We start from the raw sequence: 21,637 nt of genomic DNA, 5'->3' as shown, positions 1-21,637 counted from the left end.
AAGCTCACCATACACTATTGACTCTGATTGTACAATCTGCTTTAGATCTACCATCAACTATGTAGCGCAAGAGCCTGCCTAATTAGAGTGGTTGGAGCCTTCCCCGCCAGCAGAATACAATGATTGGCCTTGCCGGCTATAGCCAACAGCACTAATTGGGAAAACCCCGACAGGCTGGTTGTACGCAAGTCAATCAAAAGATCAACTTGTGTACAATCAGCCCATACATGGATCACAACTCGATCGATGTATGACCAGCTTAAAGTAGATTGTACAAAAAGTTTACAAACAGACTGCATAGTATATGGCCACCTTTATACACCTAAAATGAACGAGTCACGCTTTTAGTGCCATTAATGATTAATGGCACATCAGATGCGGGTACGAACATGCTTTTTGCCGCATGATAAAATGTGCAACAGACACAGCAAAACGCATAGTAAAAAGAAAAAAAAAAGGTACAAATCACAGCACGTCAAAATATCCCACAAGTTGCTTTACCATGTGTTCAATAGGCTGACCTCTGTATGTTGTGGGAAAATGCTCCAAAAATCATGCACTTCCACTACATAGGTGTGAGGCCTGTGTCTCCATCCACTTTCTCCTGTGCATTAATATAAAGCTGAGAGGTGCAGATTCAAAGCTGCCATGGGCTAGGTACAGTGCCTTGAAATGTTCCACATTTTGTCATGTTACAACCATAAATGTAAATGTATTTATTAGGATTTTATGTGATAGACCAACACAAAGTGGCACATAATTGTGAAGTGGAAGGAAAATGATAAATGGTTTTCAAAATGTTTTACAAATATGTGAAAAGTGTGTCGTGTGTTGTATTGCAGCCCCCCTGAGTCAATACTTTGTAGAACCACCTTTCGCTGCAATTACAGCTGTAAGTCTTTATGGAGATGTCTCTATCAGCTTTGCACATCTAGAGAGTGAAATTTTTGCCCATTCTTCTTTGCAAAAAAGCTCAAGCTCTGTCAGATTGGATGGAGAGGGTCTGTTAACAGCAATTTTCAAGTCTTGCCACAGATTCTCAATTGGATTTAGGTCTGGACTTTGACTGGGCCATTCCAACACATGAATATGTTTGATCTAAACCATTCCATTGTAGCTCTGGCTGTATGTTTAGGGTCGTTGTCCTGCTGGAATGTGAACCTCCGCCCCAGTCAAGTTTTTTGAAGATTCTAACAAGTTTTCTTCTAAGATTGCCTTGTATTTGGCTCCATCCATCTTCCCATCAATTCTGAACAGCTTCCCTGTCCCTGCTGAAGAACCGCATCCCCACAACACGATGCTGCCACAACCATGTTGCACGGTGGGGATGGTGTGTTTAGGGTGATGTGCAGTGTTCGTTTTCCACCACACATAGCGTTTTGCTTTTAGGCCAAAAGGTTCAGTTTTGGTCTCATCTGACCAGAGCACCTTCTTCCACACATTTACTGTGTCCCCCACAAGGTTTCTCGCAAACTGCAAACAGGATTTCTTATGGCTTTCTTTCAACAAAGACTTTTTTTTTCTTTGCCACTCTTCCATAAAGGCCAGATTTGTGGAGTGCACGACTAATAGTTGTCCTGTGGGCAGATTCTCCCACCTGAGCTGTGGATCGCTGCAGCTTCTCCAGAGTTACCATGGGCATCTTGGCTGCTTCTCTGAATAATGCTCTCCTTGCCTGGTCTGTCAGTCTAGATGGACGGCCATGTCTTGGTAGGTTTGCAGCTGTGCCATACTCTTTCATTTTCGGATGATGGATTGAACAGTGCTCCATGAGATGTTCAAGGATTGGGATATTTTTTTTATAACCTAACCCTGCTTTAAACTTCTCCAAAACTTTATCTTTGACATATCTGGTGTCTTTGGTTTTCATGATGGTGTTTGTTCACTAATGTTCTCTAACAAACCTCTGAGGGCTTCACAGAACAGCTGTATTTATACTGAGATTAAATTACACGTGGATACTATTTACTAATTAGGTGGCTTTTGAAGGCAATTATTTCCACTAGATTTTAGTTAGGGGTATTAGAGTAAAAGGGGGCTGAATACAAATGCATGTCACACTTTTAAGAAATTTGTAAAGCTTTTATCATTTTCCTTCCACTTCACAATTATGTGCCACTTTGTGTTGGTCTATCACATAAGTTCCCAATAAAATCCATTTACGTTTTTGGTTGTAACATGACAAAAGCGACAGATGAGTGCATTGGGATGGCTTGGGCAGAAAAGGCTTGTATTTATTATGAAAAATGAAATTCTGCCGTGAAAAGGTGAGCTATAAGCATGACGGCCAGTTAACTAATGCATGTAGAGGACAGGTATGCAATGATGGCCTTCACATTTCTTAAATTACATGTTTACTCTAAAGCCCAGTTGAAAGTTTTGGAACACAAATGCAGCTGACTGGGTCTCCACTGGTCTGGCACACACCCAGCACAGTTCTCCTGTAAACTGTGTTGCTCAGTGGGTATGAGTACTGGTGTTGGCCAGGTAATCATTAACTGCTGCAATGTATGTTATCACCAGTGCAGAGACATATGACATATTCTTAACAAGTAGTAAAAGCTTTACAAGCCATCCATAACCTCTCTAGCTGCTTGTACTATAAAGTAATTAATTCACAAAGATCAAAACAAAGACTCTGAAGTTGGTTTCAGTCAGTTTAGAAACACCTGCTGTGTGTTTACATGAATTAGAACATAGGTCCATATATAATAAAATATGTATATATATTTATTTATTTATTTATTTATATTTGGACACAGGCACAATTTTAGTTTTTTTCAGGTATTTACCAAAACATATTCAAGCTATAGTTATATAATGGACATGGGTTGAAAGTTCACGCTCTCAGGTTTAATTTGAAGGTATGTACATCTAAATTAGAGAGGGTTTAGGAATTACAGCTCGTAAGAGTAGCCCTCCCCCCCTTTTTTCAAGGGACCAAAGGTAATTGGACAAATTAATATGATCATAAATAAAATGTTGAGAATCCTTTACTGGCAAAGACTGCCTGAAGTCTGGAACCCATGGACATTACCAAAGACTGGGTTTCCTCCTTTGTGTTGCTTTGCCAAGCTCGAAGTACAGCTGTCAGTACAGTTGTTCTTTGTGGGTCTTTCTGCCTTTAGTTTTGCCTTCAGCAAGTGAGATGCATGCTCAATTGGGTTGAGATCAGGTGATTGACTCGGCCATTGCAGAATTTTCCACTTCTTTTCCTTCAAAAACTCCTGGATTGCTTTTGAAGTGTGTTTTGGATCATTTTCCATCTGTACTGTGAAGTGCCGTCCAATCAACTTTGCTCAATCTGGGCTGACAGTATATCTATAAACACTGCAGAATTCATCCGGCTGCTTCTGTCACTTTCTCAATAAACACCAATGACCCAGTGCTATCGCTCTGCCCCCACTATGTTTTACAGATGACGTTGTGTGCTTTGGATCATGAGCTTTCTCCACACTTTTTTCTTCCCATCATTCTGGTACAGATTAATCTTAGTTTCATCCATCCAAAGAATGCTTTTCCAGAACTGGTCTGTCTTTTTTAGATTTTTTTTGGCAAAGGCTAATCTGGCTTTTCCATTCTTCAGGCTTATGAATGGTTTGCACCTTGTGGTGAACCCTCTGTATTTGCTCTCGTGAAGTCTTTTCTTGATTGTAGACTTTGACAATAATACACCCACCTCCTGGAGAGTGTCCTTCACTTGTTTGGATGTTGTGTATTGGTTTTTCTTTACCATAGAAAGAATCCTGTGATCATCCACCACTGTTGTGTTCCATGGACATCCATGCCTTTTTATGTTGCTGAGCTCACCAGTGCGTTCTTTCCTCAGAATGTACCAAACTGTTGATTTGGTCACTCCTAATGTTGCTGCTATCTCTCTGATGGATTTGTTTTGTTTTGAAGCCTTACAATGGTCTTTTTCACTTGCATGGACAGCTCCTTTGATCGCATGATGTAGGTTCACAGCAATAGATTTCAAATGCAAATACCACACTTAGAATCAACTCCAGACCTTTTATCTGCTTAACCACTTGCCTACTGGGCACTTATACCCCCTTCCTGCCAAGGCCTATATTCAGTTTTCAGTGCTGTTGCACTTTGAATGACAGTTGCGTGGTCATGCATCACTGTACCCATATGAAATTTTTATCATTTGTTTTCACACAAATAGAGCTTTCTTTTGCTGGTATTTAATTGCCACTGGGTGTTTTATTTTTTGCGCTATAAACAATAAAAGAGCAAAGAAATTGAAGAAATGGGCACTGATAGGCAGGCACTGATGTGGCACTGCTGGGCACTGATCAGTTCTCTGACAATTGCTGGTTATCGGCAGTACTTTCCTTATGCTGTGACAGCATGAGGAACGTGCAGCCGATAACCGGCAACTGTATTTACCCAGTGATCTGTTGTGTCATTGGACACAGCTGATCACGTGGTAAAAGGCCACTGTGATTGTCTGTTTACCGTATCATGTATTCAGCTGTTTTCGGAGGACACAGCTATCACCGTGGGCGCGCAGGGGCGTTTTCTGGAATGAAGTCCATGGACGTCGGCCCAGAACTAGACAAGAAGTTAATTGATGAAGAAATATTGGAGTAGCCCATACCTGGCCATGAAACGGCTTTTGATTCAATTGTCCAATTACTTTTGGTCCCTTGAAAAAGGGGGGATGGCTACTCTTAAGAGCTGTAATTCCTAAACCCTTCCTCCAATTTGGATGTACATACCCTCACATTAAACCTGAGAGTGTGCACTTTCAGCCCATGTCCTTTATATAACTATAGCTTGAATATGTTTTGGTAAATACCTGAAAAAAACTAAAACTGTGCCTGTGTCCAAATATATATGGACCTAACTGTATTTTAAATTGCTGCTGGTTCAGAAAATGTAAATTGATTTATGTGCATATTCCAGAAGCTGGTTCACTGTAATAATGCTACACGAACTGAGAGTCACCTAATTAGACTAGAACTGCACAGAAGATTTACCCTTATGCGGATTTCAGTGCATTTTCCAGTTTGCAGAAACTCACTACAGTCCATTTAGCATGCGTTCCTATGGATCTAGTTCACATCTGTGCGTTTTGAGCCGGTGCAGGTTTTAGAAAGGGTCAGGGATTTTTTTTGCAGCAGCAACAGATTGTGTTTTGTGTGCAATAGACTTCAAATAACCCGCACCAAAAACGCAAGTGTTGCATTTTTTATGCGGTTTGCAGGGGTTTTTTGCTAATAAAAAATGATAGCTCTGTTCATGTAGCGCTCCTGTGATGCGACTTAACACTTTCTGGCACTCAAGTAGCATCAAAGTAGTGCAGGAACCTTTTATGTGACTAAGATCTCATGTTGGGGTTAAGGTTAGGTTTAAAGTTGGGGTCAGCAATAATCATTATTTTTAGAGAATTTGCTAGGGTTAGCGTTTGAACCCTAATGATTATCGCTGATGCTTAGCTCTAGATCTTAACCCTAGGGTTAGGACATCAACCGCAACTTGCATAGATGTGAACCTAGCCTTAGAGTATCATGGTTATGCTGCTGAAACTGTTAGTGATCAGTAGGAGCAACATGTAATTGCTAGGCAAATGAACTAATGACTTCCCACGAAGTACTCTTCTTAACCCCTTCACGCCAGTGCCTCCCGGCCCTTTAAGGAGTTTCTGCCACTGGTGGTGGGGCGGGTTTTAGGGTCATGTGACCGCCATGATTGGCTGTCACGGCATTCACATGATCGGAAAGGTCCCGATTGCAAGGAGAGATCGGGACCTTTCAGTGGGACACCAACACATGTGCTGGGAATGTGCATGGCACACACTCTCAGCATATTTGTTTACAAAAGGTACGCAAATATGTGGCCACTTGGCGTCAAGGCCCAGCTGCCAAGAGGCCGCATATTTGTGTACTGTCGGCGTGAAGAGTGGCATCTGGTAGCGATCAGTTGGCACAATCAGAGCATAGTTTGCAATCATTTGAGTTGATTTGTGTGGTGCTTATGTAGATTAAAGTGGAAGTTCAGTCAAAAGCTAACACTACTTAGTGATCGTAAACTCTCACCCTATAAAACAACCATTCAGTTTACAATAAAAATGAAAGGCAAAACCTTTGTGTATTGCTATAAAAAGAACATTGTAAGGTGTAAACACCTTTTTCCCTTTTTAAAAGTGATTACCCTCTGTTTTCAGCTGCATAGAGAGCTGGGGGATTAAAAACAGCAGTACACTGATCTTCCTAGCGAAAGGCAGTGCTGGGGGCTGGCTAGTCAGCACAAGTCTGATCATTTGAGGAGGGCAGGCTGAGTTTCCAGCACAGCTAGAGAACTGACCACAGTTTGTTCTGCTGCTTAGTGTGGTCATGTTTCAATAGGAAAGCAGCGGGACTGGCAGGAACACCATGGATTTCACACAAAGGAAGCAATACAAAGCGAACAGGATACCTTTTCATAAAAGTACATGGTACAGCAGGTACATATCAGGAATATGAAATGTTGGGTTTACATATTCCTTAATTTTTCTCCCACCCATATTCTAAACCTATTTTATCTACACGGTGTTAGATCTGTATACTTATTCTGAGTGTGCTCCAGTCCAGTCACATGCTCAGGTCCCAGCACAAGCTTCAATGTAGAGAAGGCCAGCGCAGGGACCCGATCATGTGACCAGACTGGAGCACCCTCAGCATAGGAAAGTATACAGACCATTCCTTTACAGGGTAGACACAATAGGCTTAGCATGGGGTTGGAAGTAAATTTGGGTATACAAATTACAAAAAGCCTTGCAAGCTGCTATTGCATAACAAAAAGTAAGGAATCGCCCACACTATTTACACCCTCATAAACAATGTGTTAATGATTTACAAGTAAATTTTCAACAGTGCTGCACTTCCCACAGTGAAACCATGCACATAACATATGTGCTATCCTAGATCATATAAACCATCCAAGTATAATAATGCAGTCCAGCAAAAGTCCTAATGATTATCTTCTGTGTTCCACCACAGTATTATAAGTTTCCTTCTACTTCTTCATTCTTTGACGATTTAAGAGGTGGAACCATCTGATTCATTGGAGAATATAAGTCCAGTGAGAGAGGACGCAAGCGCCGTAAGACCTTACTTAGCGGTTTGGTCATATACCCCAGGTGAGAACACATCTGGTGGTGGGTTTCACCGTAACAATCATTTTTGGCACAGAAATGGGGATGTGAAAGAATGAAGAATTAGATGGAATCTTACAATATTGTGGTGCAACACAGAAGATAATTATTTGGACTTTTGTTGGACTGCACTATTATACTTGGATTGTTTATATGATCTAGGATAGCACATAATTTAGGTGCATGGTTTCACGGTGGGTAACGCGGCACTGTTGAAATTTTACTAGTAAATTTAAGTATAGCTAGTGTTTGTGTGAACTTCCACTTTAACATAAAAAAGGCAAAGATGAGTTTTCCCCTACCCGTCTTTTAACTTAAGTATTTAAAGCCCAATTGGACTTGCAGATGAAATCCACAAAATACTTTTCAGGTGCATAAAAATGAAAAGGTATCCTAAGTCTTTTCTTTAGAAAGCAGGAACAGCCTGAAAAGCAAAGCCGTCCAATGCCAACATGCTGTAAAGAAGGACCCTTGCTCCTGTGTGAAAGCAGTGATCACTCTGCAGAGGTCTGGTGTTCCACCTGCAGAGTCAGACCTATAGGGCTGCAGTCGACACAGAGCTTCCCACTCCCTGATGATTGGATAGCTCTACTCAGCAGAGCGTTGGGAATTTCTAAATTGCCTTTTGTAAAGTCTTCCAAACTGTCACTGCTACTTACTGTAAAATATATGGAACAAGTGTCCATGCTTGCAGCACCTATAAATTATAATTGTAAGCCTAGTAGGTTGGTTTTGCTGATGTGGGTGCACCTCTGTTCCGAGGGACACAATGCCCAAGATACTGTTTGCCTACAGTCTGTGGGAGAAGTTTAATGACTTAATTCAATTTTAACGTGAAGACAGAACTCTCTTTGTAAAGCAGCGAATGTGACTTTCACCAAACACTCTCTGGTGGTCAATCAATCTGTCACTTAAAACACATGCACCTATAAAAATCATCTGCATGTGAATGTATAGTATGTGTAAGTTTCATTGCTTTATAAATATGCCCCTTAATGTACGGTTGTGTTCAAAATAATAGCAGTCAGACATCGCTAACCTGATCAATCACTGTTTCTGTATTTCTACATGGCAAATAATTTACTAGCAGGTGTAGTAGAGTAATAGAAATCCAACAGACCCAACAGTCATGACATGCATGCTGCTGATTCTGTGTAATTGAATCACTCATTGAAAGGGGTATGTTCAAAATAATAGCAGTGTGGAGTTCTATTAGTGAGGTCATTCATTCTTTGAAAAACAGGTGGCAATTATTGCCCTTATTTAAGGAAGGAAGGCAGCAAATGTTGTACATGCTGGTTACAGTGCATTTCTCTCTGAAATTCTGAGGAAAATGGGTCGTTCCAGACATTGTTCAGAAGTACGGCGTACCTTGATTAAAAAGTTGATTGGAGGGGGAAAACATAAAGAAGTGCAGAAAATGATAGGCTGCTCAGCTAAAATGATCGCAAATGCTTTAAAATGGCAACCAAAACCTGAAAGACGTGGAAGAAAGCGAAAAACTACCATTCGAATGGATAGAAGAATAGCCAAAATGGCAAGGACTCAGCCAACAATCAGCTCCAGGAAGATCAATGAAGGTCTAAAGTTACCTGTGAGTACTGTTACAATTAGAAGACGCCTATGTGAAGCCAAGCTGTCTGGAAGAAGCCCCCGCAAAGTCCCACTGTTGAAAAAAAGACGTGCTGAAGAGGTTACAATTTGCCAAGGAGCACATTGACTGGCCTAAAGAGAAATGGCGCAACATTTTGTGGACTGATGAAAGTAAGATTGTTCTTTTTGGGTCTAGTGGCCGGAGACAGTTTGTCAGACGACCCCCAAACACTGAATTCAAGCCACAGTACACTGTGAAGACAGTAAAGCATGGTTGCGCAAGCATCATGATATGGGGATGTTTCTCATACTACGGTGTTGGGCCTATTTATCGCATACCAGGGATCATGGATCAGTTTGAATACATCAGAATACTTGAAGAGGTCATGCTGCCTTATGCGGAAGAGGAAATGCCCTTGAAATGGGTGTTCCAACAATACAACGACCCCAAACACACCAGTAAACGTGCAACATCTTGGTTCCAGACCAACAAGATTGACGTTATGGAGTGGCCAGACCAATCCCCGGATCTTAATTCAATAGAAAACTTGTGGGGTGACATCAAAAATGCAGTTTCTGAGGCAAAACCAAGAAATAGAGAAGAACTGTGCAATGTAGTCCAATCATCCTGAGCTGGAATACCTGATCACAGGTGCCAGAAGTTGGGTGACTCCATGCAACACAGATGTACAGCAGTTCTCAGAAGCAGTGCTTATACAACGAAATATTCATTAAGTAATTCAAAGAAAAGCAAAATCTTCAAACATTTTTCAGTTTATATAGTGAATGTTTGAGTTTGTAAAGAAGAATACAAACACTGCTATTTATTTGAACAGTCTAATATTCACTTTTCAAATTTGATCTATTTTTCTTCATGTTTTGATTTGGAATAGAATGTGTAGTGTTCCCAATGCATTTGTGTGTGTATGGAAATAAAAGCTATTAGGAGTTTGATCTTCACTTTTTTCAACACACTGCTATTAATTTGAACACAACTGTATATGTAAAAGGTAAAATTTGACGTTTTAGAGAAGGGAATGGTTTTAGACCCAATAGTTAGCGCTTGCTGGCTATGTTCCTGCTGGGGAGACCATTTATAAAGATATCACCTTCACTCCATTAATTATAATGATAAGAAAACCATTTGTCGCCATTCGGGACAGCTGTGTTTCAGGGACACGGAGGACCCTTTTCTCAGAAAGGTAGTGACAGCCTGCCTGAGTATAGGTGTCCTCGGTGGCCTTAAACATCACTTTGTCCTATGGTGGCAAATAAATGGTTTGCTTTTAATTCTCATCAGCAGTGTTCCAGTGATTTTGTCTTGGCATTTTGACTGTGCCATTCGACACTTTGCTGCAGCACCCAAGAATTCATAGTCTATGGCTGTACGAGATTGCACTAGATCATGCAAGTATATGGCCTTTTTTGTCCTAATGACTGTTGTACACAGGATAAAAGAAGGCAATATGTAATCCAGAATTGTAGAGACAGAGAAGTTAAATCTGCTCATAGGGACACCTGTTCTGGTGGCAACTAAGTGGGGAATTCTCACCAATGCTACAATGACAACAAAAAATAACTTGACTGGTTTTAACCCTTCCCTACTCTAACCAGAGCAAAAATATTTTGGCCATACATACTTTAAATTTTTAGAAGGATATGATCTGAGGGATTAAACTTGGTGGAATTTTGTAGAATGTCTTAATATTCATTTCTTTCCTTTTGATAACAGCATTGATTTGACAAATTCATGTCTAGTTGAGAGGGAATGCCCTAATAGTCAAACATAAAGACTTGAGTTTGAGGAATAAATGTGGAGTATGCCTCTTTAGTTTAAAATTGTTTATTTCTCTATTACTACTTGTAATATATCAAAACAAGATTGTGAGCAGGTGCTGATTAAAGAAACTAAAGTATGATATCAAGAATATATAGTGGTTTTGCCATATAGCTCCATTACACAGGCCATCATACCTGTTATTTCATTTTCTTGAAAGCCATTTTATTGCCTATACATTGTTTACAGGGGTCACACAGCAATGTCCACATGCCTAAATCTCCATTTGTTTATTTTAAATTTACACAGTGCCTGACTTAACAAAGTGCAGGTCTGACCTATGTCCCCCAAACACCCCCTACCCCATTCTGAAGGGGCAACGTTTGGAAACCTAAGCAGCATATTTAACAAGTTTGTTCAAATGTAGCAACATAATACACCATCCCAATCAGTGGTATAAAATGCAAATATTATCATGCTTATTTTTTTCTTATTAAATTGCCAATTTCTTGGTGCATGCTTCATCAGCAGAAAAATGTACGGCTTACTTCTTTGGTACAGTATTTTTTTGGTATGACAATATTGCCATTAGACTGTTGTAAGGTACGTAGTTTATATAAGAGGACAACCCTGAAATTGCACCTTCTAAAACAAGCAGCAGACATTGGGAACTACCATGTTTGCATTCCGTCAACCAAACAGTGGTGGCATTCAATCAGATACAGCCACTGTTCAGGTGTTCAGACAGTTTTTATTATTATTTTTATTATCATACATGATTTATATAGCGCCAACAGTTTGCTCAGCGCTTTACAATATAAAGGGAGACAATACAGTTCAATACAAGAGGGTTAGGGGGGCCTTGCTCCTTGGAGTTTACAATCTAAGAGGGAGGGGCTGGTGGTACAAAAGGTAATAACTGTGGGGGATGGACTGGTAGGAGGAGTAGAACATTCCGTTATTAACTAAAGGCAGGATAGGCTTCCCTTAAGAGAGGTTTTCAGAGATTGCCTAAAAGTGGGCAGAGTAGGCAATCGTCTGATAGACAGGGGTAGAGAGTTCCAGAGGACGGGAGAGGCTCTGGAGATGAGCATGGGAGGTGGAGACAAGGAAGCTAGAGAGCAGGAGGTCATGGGAGGAGCGGAGAGGATGGTTTGGGTGATATTTGGAGACAAGATTGGTGATGTAATTTGGTGCAGAGTTATAAATGGTTTTATATGTTAATGTTTTGAATTTTATTCTTTGGGCAATGGGAAGCCAATGGAGAGATGGCAGATATGGAACGGTTAGTAAGGTGGATTAGTCTGGCAGCAGCATTCATGATAGACTGAAGAGGGAATAGCCTGCGATTCGGTAGGCCAATGAGGAGGGAGTTACAATAGTCAAGGCGAGAGATAACCAGGTAGTGAATACGTTGCTTAGTAGTTTCAGAGGTTAAGAACGGTTGCATCTTGTAGATGTTGCGGAGAAGTCTACAAGATTTGGACAGTGATTGGATTTGGGGCTAAAAGTAGATGATTACACCTAGTACCCTGGCATGAGGGGAGGGACTGATGGTTGTATTATTTTTACACTGTTAGAATACAATAGCCACAGCCAGTGTTAAATTTTTTTTTCATTCAGCCTGTAGTTTTAACCCCATTGTGTTTTGTAATGTAAAGGAACTGCTCAGACCTGCCCTCCTCTTCCTCTGCAATACAAGTCTCTGTGAGTACACTTTTGATAAGGGATGTGGCTGTACTGCAAGTCAAAGTGAGGGCTCTAAGCGGCATTTTCACTGAGCCAGATATTGTTCAAAACATTTCCCAGCAAAAATCAATCACAGACCATAAGGTAGGATCATAAATTAGGATGTAGGATTATAATGTGATCAAAAAGAGAGGATTTTGGTTGGAAAAAAAGAAATTACCAAAAAAGGCTTTGGCCAACTTCTCTTGTGTATCACAGGAGTGCTCTTTCTTGTGCTCTCCTTTGACCTAGAATCAGCCAACAGCAGGTTAAAGCCTGCTGTCGGCTGACTTCATGGAGCTGTCCTGGTCTCTGGAAGGATCCCCACAATAATGTAGGGATCCACCCACATGCCTGACCGGCACCTGACTTAACCTCTCGGCGTACCACTGAGAGCCTGAGCCATCCGTTCCCACCCCCCTGTTCAGCCCGGTGCTCTCTGCTACGGGTAAACTGAGAACTGAATGATCAGCATTCATGTGATCACTTGGTTATCGAGCTTGAAGCTGCGGGAAACCGCTGCAGAATCACACGGATGTATGTATGTTTGTTTTTACTTTATCGAACATCACGGGACACAAAGCAGGCTATTCATGACTCTGTGGGTTATATGCCACCTATAGATGAATGGACTCTGGCTGGCCAATCAGAGAGAGGAGGTTCTCTCCTATATATCCTGGTGTGAGGTCCGGAAGTGGCACCCACGAAAGTATGTGATTGGTAGGATTCTGTCTTCTTCAAACAGAGTTGGAGAAGAAGTTGGCTGTTGGTACCATTAAGGGCCAGATTTCAGTATTAGCTGTTTTTTTCCCCAGAGGCCCATTGCCCCTCTCTCTCTTTGTTTCGCAATTTTTACAGGGAGTAATGCATATTGCTCCTCCTGTCCGGTTACCTTTGTGTCCTTGTGATCTGAATTTGGTTTTGGAGATTTTGCAAAAACCACCATTTGAGCCTATTAGAGAGATTCCACTGGTCCTGTTGACTCATAAGGTTTTGTTTCTGGTGGCAAGCACTTCTGCAAGAAGGGTGTCAGCGTTAGCCGTTCTTTTTTGCAGAGAACCATTTCTGGTTTTGCATCATATATGGGGTGGTGTTGCTACCTCAACCGACTTTGATTTAAAAAAAAAAAAAAAAAAAAAAAAAAAAAGGCTTTCTAGTTTTCATCTCAATCAGAACATTGTTCTGCCTTCATTCTTTTCTAGGCCTCAATCAGAAAGAGAAAGATCTAGCTTGGATGTGGTACACACTGTAAGGGTTTTCTTGAAGGTGATGGCATAGGTCAAGAGGTCAGATGCTCTGTTTGTTCTGCCAGGGGGTCTAGGAAGGGGCAGGTGGCATCCAAGGCGACGATTTCACATTGGATCTGCCAATTTATCTTTCAAGCCTGTGCTTTGAAAGGTAAGGTGCCACCCTTTCAGGTGAAGCCACACTACCTGGAGTGTGGGGGCATCATGGGCAATCCGCCATCAGGTATCAGTGGCTCAGGTTTGCATGGCCGCTACATAGTCTTTGGTTCACACATTTACAAGGTTCTACCAGGTGCATGTCAGAGCAGCAGAGGATTCTACCTTTTGACTGCAGTGTTTTATGGCGTAGGTCCTGAGGGGTTATTGAGATTGGCTATCGTGGTGTCACCCTCCCCTCAAATTTCTTTATTGCTTTGGACATCCCACATAGTCATGAATAGCCTGCTTTGTGCCTTGTGATGTATGAATTTTTTTCGACGTGCAGGTGTACCTCGGTTTACAAATGCCTCGGTTAACATAATTTTCGGTTTACAAATGAAAATCTATTGAAAATAATGCCTCGGTTTGCAAATTTTGTTTGCAATACAAAGTGTATGTTGGTGCCAATTTTTAAATGCAATTGCCGGCTTTTTTTTTTTTCTTCCTTCACTATAGCTCACAGAATTGGCTGTCACTTTCCCTGGAGTTAAAGGAAACATTGTTTCTTTTAACTTGGGGAAATAAACTAAAAGGAAACTTACTATCTTTTAGCTGGGGGGGGAGTGACAGGTGAATCTCTGAGCTATAGTGAAGAGAAAAAAAAGTGGTAATTACATTTAAAAACCGACACTATAGTAAAAAAAAAAATGGCGTGGGGTCACCCCTCCCATCCATACCAAGCCCTTTGGGTCTGGTATAGATTTTGAGGGGAACTCCCATGCCAAGATTTTATTTAAAAAAAAATGGCGTGAGGGTCCCCTACAAAATCCATACCATACCCTTATCCGAGCATGCAGGTCAGGAAAGGGAAGGTGGGGGGGCGAGCGAGTGCCGACCCCCCCCCCCCCCCCACCTGTGCTTTGAGGTGGGGAGGCACCTTGGGGAATTTTCCCCACAACCCTAGCTGGTGGTTGTGGGGGTCTGCGGACAGGGAGCTAATCGGAATCTGGAAGCTCCCTTTAAGAAGGGGGGGCCCCAGATCCTGAACCCTCCCCCCCCCCCCCCCCCCTTATGTGAATGAGTATGGGGTACATGGTCCCGCTACTCATTTACAAAAAAACAAAGTGTAGTGTGAAAAAAATAAAGGACACGGTCTTTGACAAAGAAAAAAAAGAAAAGAATGTCCCCCGCAGTAGATCCAATGTCAATCACGATGTGTGCTGCCAACCCGAAAAAGGAAAAGGAAAAAAAAGGTGCTCCGCTCCAGACAATAGCCTCTGGTCATCTGCCTGCTCTGATGGTTTGACAGTTCTTAAATATGTAAGGGGCGGGACTAGCTGGAGACATCACGCATGTGACCCCATCCCATGTGACATCAATGTTCCGCTTTAAAGATTTGTCCCCCACTCCCCATTAAGGATTGTCACCTTTGGGGGGCAGGAGGGAGCGAGTACCCAAATTTGACAGGTACCCGCTCCTACTTCTACTGCGATCGCCTAGGCGATAAGAAACTGATGTTGTCGTCCTACCCTCCCTCCCCGTAGTCTTGTGGGACACGTGACAGGTCCCAGAAGACGACAGGGCCATTCAAGAAGCGCGGCGCTACTCGCGCATGCGCAAGGGGCACCCGGCTGTGAAACCGCAAGCTGTCACAGCCGGGTGCCCACACTGAAGATGCCGGTGCCTGGAATACAGGACGGCTGGTGAAACAGGCTGCAGCAGGGGCAACGTGGGATCGTGGGACAGGTGAGTGACAGATTTTGTAGCTGCTGACTTTTTTTTTTTTTTTTTAATAGATTGAGTGGATCTCCGCTTTTGACACGTGTACACTACCCAGATTTAGAAACGTTTAAGCAGTTTTTCTCCTTTCAGATGGGCTAAACAGATGTCCTGTGTGCTTAAGCAGAAAGGAAGTAAAGTAAAAAGTAAAGAATTAAAGTAAATACTTTGAAATTGCTATATATAAACCTTTTTGTGAAATATTACAATAAAATAAACTAAATTAAAACATAAAGTGTTCAAAAAAAATCACAAAAGTCCAAAAACCAAAAAAAGTGTCCAAAAAAGTGTCCCAAAAAAAAAGTCCAATGTCCAAAAAATCCCAAATTTTCAAACTTTTTCATCAAATAAAAGGTTTGACTCCTATTCCATCCAGTGAGAACCTCAAAATAAAAGATACAAAATCTAGTGCATTACCATAGTAAAATAAAGTAATCACCCAGTGCAACTCTCAATATCGTGCAAAAATGATATATATATAATGTTTTACATTGTTTGGTGGAAATCGCCTAGAGCCATGTCTGGAGCTGAAATATCTATGTTTAAATGTAAGTGATTAATAAATCTATCCCTATGCTTTGAAATATCAGTCCTGAGACCATTGTTATCTTTCTGAGGACCTTGGAGAAATGCCTTTGAAGAGAGTATGGAGGATTTCTGATCCATAGTATTGTCAAAGCTTTTCATACTCACAGAGGGTAATAGTATTTAGTACTATTGTGTGCTGGTTGATGGTGTGCACAGAGTTGTAGTGATCACTGAGTGTTCACAGCTGATTTGTGTTTATGCGCACCATAAGAAAGGGTTTTTGATTTGAATAATTTATTCATTTATTATATAAATATATATATAATTTTTGCACGATACTGAGAGTTGCACTGGGTGATTACTTTATTTTACTATGGTAATGCACTAGATTTTGTATCTTTTATTTTGAGGTTCTCACTGGATGGAATAGGAGTCAATCCTTTTATTTGATGAAAAAGTTTGAAAATTTGGTATTTTTTGGACATTGTTTGGACTTTTTTTTTGGGACACTTTTTTGGACACTTTTTTTGGTTTTTGGACTTTTGTGATTTTTTTGAACACTTTATGTTTTAATTTAGTTTATTTTATTGTAATATTTCACAAAAAGGTTTATATATAATATTGCACTTTCTAGGGAGAAAGTATGACTTTTTGAGGGGTGTAAAGGAGAAGGGTATACATTTATTCACTTTGAAATTCCTAGCTAACGTTTGCTCTATCAAACAACATGAAAGCAAGGATGCAGAGATTTATAATTATCTTATAGTTTTATTGAGTTAAAGACAAAGTATCCACTTACATTTTGACATTAAGTAATCGGCATACAAATGCAGTAGAGACACAGGCACAAATAATGGCCAGACCATGCTAACTACAGGTGACAACAAAAGCCTGAACTGACAGGCAAAATCCAAACACAGCCCTCTACAGCAGTATCGGCATGTCAGAGCTCAGCGCACAGACCAAGTAGTGGGAGTGTGCTAGGTTACAGCAGGCAACATGTTTCTGGGCAACCGCTTCTTTATCAAGCCTTTTTGACGTACATCACATCATCTCATGCATGCACAGGCAAAATGTTTACTCATGGGTCCAAGTCTTACAACATTTTGGATTTTATTGCTCAACGGACTTCATTTTCTGCCTGACATGCTTGTGCAGCCTACTATATGTGACTCGTAAGAGTCGCACACTGATTTGGTGAGCATCAGAGATTCATTGAACAAGGAAATGTCGAATGCTGTGTCCCAAAACAAACCTAACAAATCAACAGATGGCCTTAATGTTTGGGTCATAGAGGCTATTTTCAGGAGTTTGTTTTGCATACAGGTTATGCAAAAGGGAAACCTTCTGGATCTTCATGTTAAATACTTTGTCTACTTTAGGGCTGAACAAGGAGACTGAGGTCAATACCATAATTTAGTATCAGTATAGTATACCAGAATAGCTCTGAAGGGTTGTATAATATACACACAATTTCCATTTCATCCTATGGATTTACCCTCACGTTGAGGATGATATACTAAAAGAAAGTACAGGTTGCTTGGTTTTATTTTAATATGTCCTGGAGATTTACAATTTTTCAGTTAGTCTAGAGATACTTTATAGGCTTTCTCTTTTCTTTCTTAGAATTTTTTGTTTTTTTTTCATTTTACAATTCTTGTGGTTGATAGCAGATTAGTAATGTTTCCATTTGTTCCATGAGCTCTGTGTTCTATGAAGTTTCTTCTGTTGTGCTGTGACATTGTAGCTGTGGTATATGATGTATGACATTAGATAGATCGGCTTGACAAAGGGGCAGGTGCCAGGAAAAGCATTGCCTGCTGTAGTGTCGCCCACTCCTGCCACTTGCTCTGTGTTTTGAGCTCCATGACATACCAATAGCGCTGTGTTTGGATTTGGCCTGTAAGTCCAGGCTTCTATTATCTGTATCTGGAGTGGTCCGGCAGGTATTGCTGCCTGTGTCTCCAGTGCTTCTGTATGCCAATTACTACATGTCAGAATATGAGGATACTTTGTTTTTAACACATTAAAACTACACGTTATTTAAACCTTTCTGTGCCCTTGCTTTCTCTTTCATGCGGTTTGATCCTACCTGGTTTTGTGTCTGAGGTGCTGAAGAAAGTATTAACTCCTGATATGCTAGATGGCCATTCTTCCTCCTTGATTAACAGCTTGATCTACAGCCTATGTGGATCATCTTTAACTCCGTGGCCTACATTGGACTTTTAGTTTTTCATCTGTTCCATTTCTGCTTCTCATTAGTGGGATATGATAAAAGTGGTGCTACTGTGCGAAGAAAGAAGTGTAATCACTCCCTTACATAAGGTTATCTGTAAGAGCTTTTTAGCTTTACCAGGTACTGGATTTTTAGTATGGCAGTTCTTTTCCCACCCTGATCCCCCCTCTCTCCTCCTGTTTAATACGCCATTTGTTATTTGTTTTACTAAATGCATCTATAAGAACGGAGGAACACAAAGCATGACTGTTCTGTGCAGTGATGGTCTCTGTCCCTTAAACAATTTTAGGAGCAATAATGCCCAACTAAGATGGAGGTATGAAAAGCCTATGACCTCTGAGGTGCACAGAAATCGAGTCATGTGTTCATAGAGAATTTTAGATCCTTCTATTATGTCTCCACAGTAGCTAAGAACCCTATTGCAAGTATGCATGCACTGTTTTAACTTGCAATTCAACAGTGCTTGCACCACAAAAGAAAAAAAATAGTTTACTTTTCGGAAAGCTCATATGCAGGTTGAATTTGCCCTGTTGTCACCACCCAGCTCAACAAACTAAAGAAAAATCAAAGCAGTCAGGTGTAAAATTGTCAGCCAAATAGTGAGCGCTTCCAATGAGATACAGTTGTCCCAAGTTTTCAGGCACCTGTGGCTGCATAAATACAATAGCTGGCAGGGAGAGATTTCACCATCCATGCTAATCTAAGTGTATGGCTAGCTTTTGGTTTTGAGTACAGGGTTGTTATGGTTAGGAGTTCACACATATACAGTATAACTGCGCGCAGGGCTTTGAAACAAGGCGGGAGAAGGGAGCTGGATAATAGTGTAGCTGGAAGCATTCTGGGGTGACAAGAAGGCAGTGGATCTTTACTGAATGTAAATGTAAAACACCAAAATGATAAAGTGTTTATAGCGGCGCTACATATATAATAATAAAATGTGCCAGGAATACCCATGAACTTAATGGTGACAACACAAACAAACTCATAAACTGTCCGTGATTAGTGTGACCGATTTCAATTTAAAAATAAATAAATAAGTCAATAAACATATGGTAAAGTGATCCAAAGTCCATGAAATTAAATTTTCTCCTTCACCATGTGCAGTAGACTGAAAACAAAGTGCTTCATAGGATTCCCCCACATGGATGTAAACTCACTACAAATATTTGCCTTCCACTCTCGTGGTTGGCAAACAAGCTTCCTGGGATACTTTTCCCATTTTAAGATGACTTAAAGATCACTTGAGATAAATATTCCACTCCATCCAAATAGACCATGTAAAACAAACAAAGAACGCTCCAATGGTGTAGTATGAACAAACAGATCCTTTAATAAAGTGATTGGACCTTACAAGCAAACTGATGAAACAAGCCCAAAAATGTATCCTTTGATAAGCTTGAAGTGAACATAGACCAGGTGCTCTCACCAGCTCCGGTTTGTGGTAACAGACACAGTCGCATCACTTCCGGTCTCAGTCCACGTCACTTCCGGTCGCCATACCGTCATGCCCTTGTATGAGTTTTTGTTGTCACCATTAAGTTCATGGGTTCATTAAGTTCATGGGTATTCCAGGCACATTTTATTATAATTTATTTAGCGCCACTATAAACACTTTATCATTTTGGTGTTTTACTTTTAAATTCATTGTTTGGTTTATATATAGTGGCAGCTTTTTCATATATAAGTTGCATTTGGCGTAATATAATAGGTGTTGATTATACATCACATTTATATATTTTTTTTTAGTGGATCTTTACTGGCTGTACCCTGGAGTCTGCATGCTTAGAGAGCTGTCAGAGAAGGGCTGCAGCACACTCACCACTTCCAGAGCCTCCAGCCCCTCTTTGACCGCTTTCTCTGACTCAAAGGTAAGAAAACCAAAAAAATCTTACAACTCCAGTGTCTTGAAAGTGTGGGCATACTCCTGCCTACAGTTGGTGTGAACCCTAAGCAAGAGGCCACTACTCCCCCGAGCCACCCACAACCTCATTTCCTTTCCTGCTTCTCCCCCCCCCCCCCCTTTCCCCAAATGGCTACTCTTTGCAAGTCTACAGATGTAATAAATTGACCCTATTTCAATACGTTTCTTGAAAAAGCATTACATAGCTGTGTAATAACTGTCAGGACAATATGCATGTACACTGTGTTGGTATATGCTTCCTTCGCAGCCAATCTGGGCCAGCTCATTGTTTTGTTTTGGTTTTTTTTTGGGGGGGGGTTGTGATGGGACTGTTTCAAGTGGGTGTTTTTTTCCCCGGTATCCTCTTTGTGTATTACTGAAAATATTAAATGATAGGTTCACCTTTTGTAACACATTATACATATTCAGGGTATAACATGCTACGAACAGGCTGACCCCCACTCCCCTTTGTGACAGCTAGTGGGGTATCTTCCTCTTCGCTAGCTGTCACAATTTTTTTTTTTTTTATAAAACTGGGCTCTGCCTGCCCGGCCACATCATTCATTCACAGTATTCTGTGAATGAATGTACTACAAGTCCTGCCAGCCTTTGCGGCTGTCGGCTTGTAGTTCTCAATGAACTAACACGGTGATGTGGAACGCCGTGGTAGTTTATTGATTTTTCCTGTCAGTATGTCTGCTTGCCCATACGGGAGGTACGTTCACCTTTCATAACATGTTACACCCATGTTCAGGGTGTAACCTGTTATGATCCGACCGGCCCCCGCTTGGACAGCTAGTGGGGGGATCTTCTCCCCCTCGATAGTGGATACCAACTATGGGCATAAGGCATTCATTTTCACTTTTGTTTCTCTATGTTCATTTCAAGAACTTTTGTGTTCTGTTGGGTTCCCTTGCCTGCCCTGTCTGCATTTCAACATTCCAAACATTGAAGTTTAGAGTGCTGTGTTCTTCAGTGAACTCTGAATAAAGGAATTTTTGTATTCTCTTTCAAATGCTTTTCTTTTTTTGAAGGACACATGAAGTCTTAAAGCTGAAGGAAACACTGTGGAAAGCAGCAACCAATGTAGTAGTCTGCTATTACAATGATCGCTGTGGTCTTCTGTGTCCTGTGCCGAGTGGCTTTTCTTCTGCATAGATACGGATCACTCATTTGGTACTGCCGCCATTCCCTGAACACATTGGGGGGTTTTTTTTCAGTGAATACGTTTTTCCCTGATTTGGACAATGTGCAGATTTTGACATTATTACCATGCCTCTTTACCTTGTAAAATGTGAGAATGTGAGAACACTTTAAATTCCTTAAAAAAGAAATAATACAACCCTCCCCCCCCATACAAAGATGATCGTCCAGTCAGATGCAGCTGCTGTCTGGGTATTTTGAAAGCATTTGTCAGCAGAATACAATATTCCAGCAGGGAGATTTGGCCATTCACACTGTATATCATGGATAGAGGAATGGGATATAGATAGATAATCTCAAACCACATTGCCATTGTCCACTGGTAAACATGGAAAGATATTGTTGACTGTCTGCTATATAAGGG

The 21,637-nt window shown here is 41.0% G+C and overlaps 1 protein-coding gene across 7 annotated transcripts in view; it reads left to right on the top strand.

Moving 5' to 3' along the window:
* The window catches only part of CNOT4 (CCR4-NOT transcription complex subunit 4), a 136,111-nt gene that overhangs the window by 101,605 nt on the left and 12,869 nt on the right, over nt 1-21,637 (top strand). The window lies entirely within an intron of this gene.

The sequence above is a fragment of the Staurois parvus genome, unplaced genomic scaffold (assembly GCF_062004578.1).
Source record: "Staurois parvus isolate SC_StPar_1 unplaced genomic scaffold, SC_StPar_1.0 ptg000249l, whole genome shotgun sequence".
NCBI lineage: Eukaryota > Metazoa > Chordata > Amphibia > Anura > Ranidae > Staurois > Staurois parvus.
The sequence above is the reverse complement of the archived record's forward strand: the minus strand, read 5'-3'. Positions and strand labels throughout refer to the sequence as shown.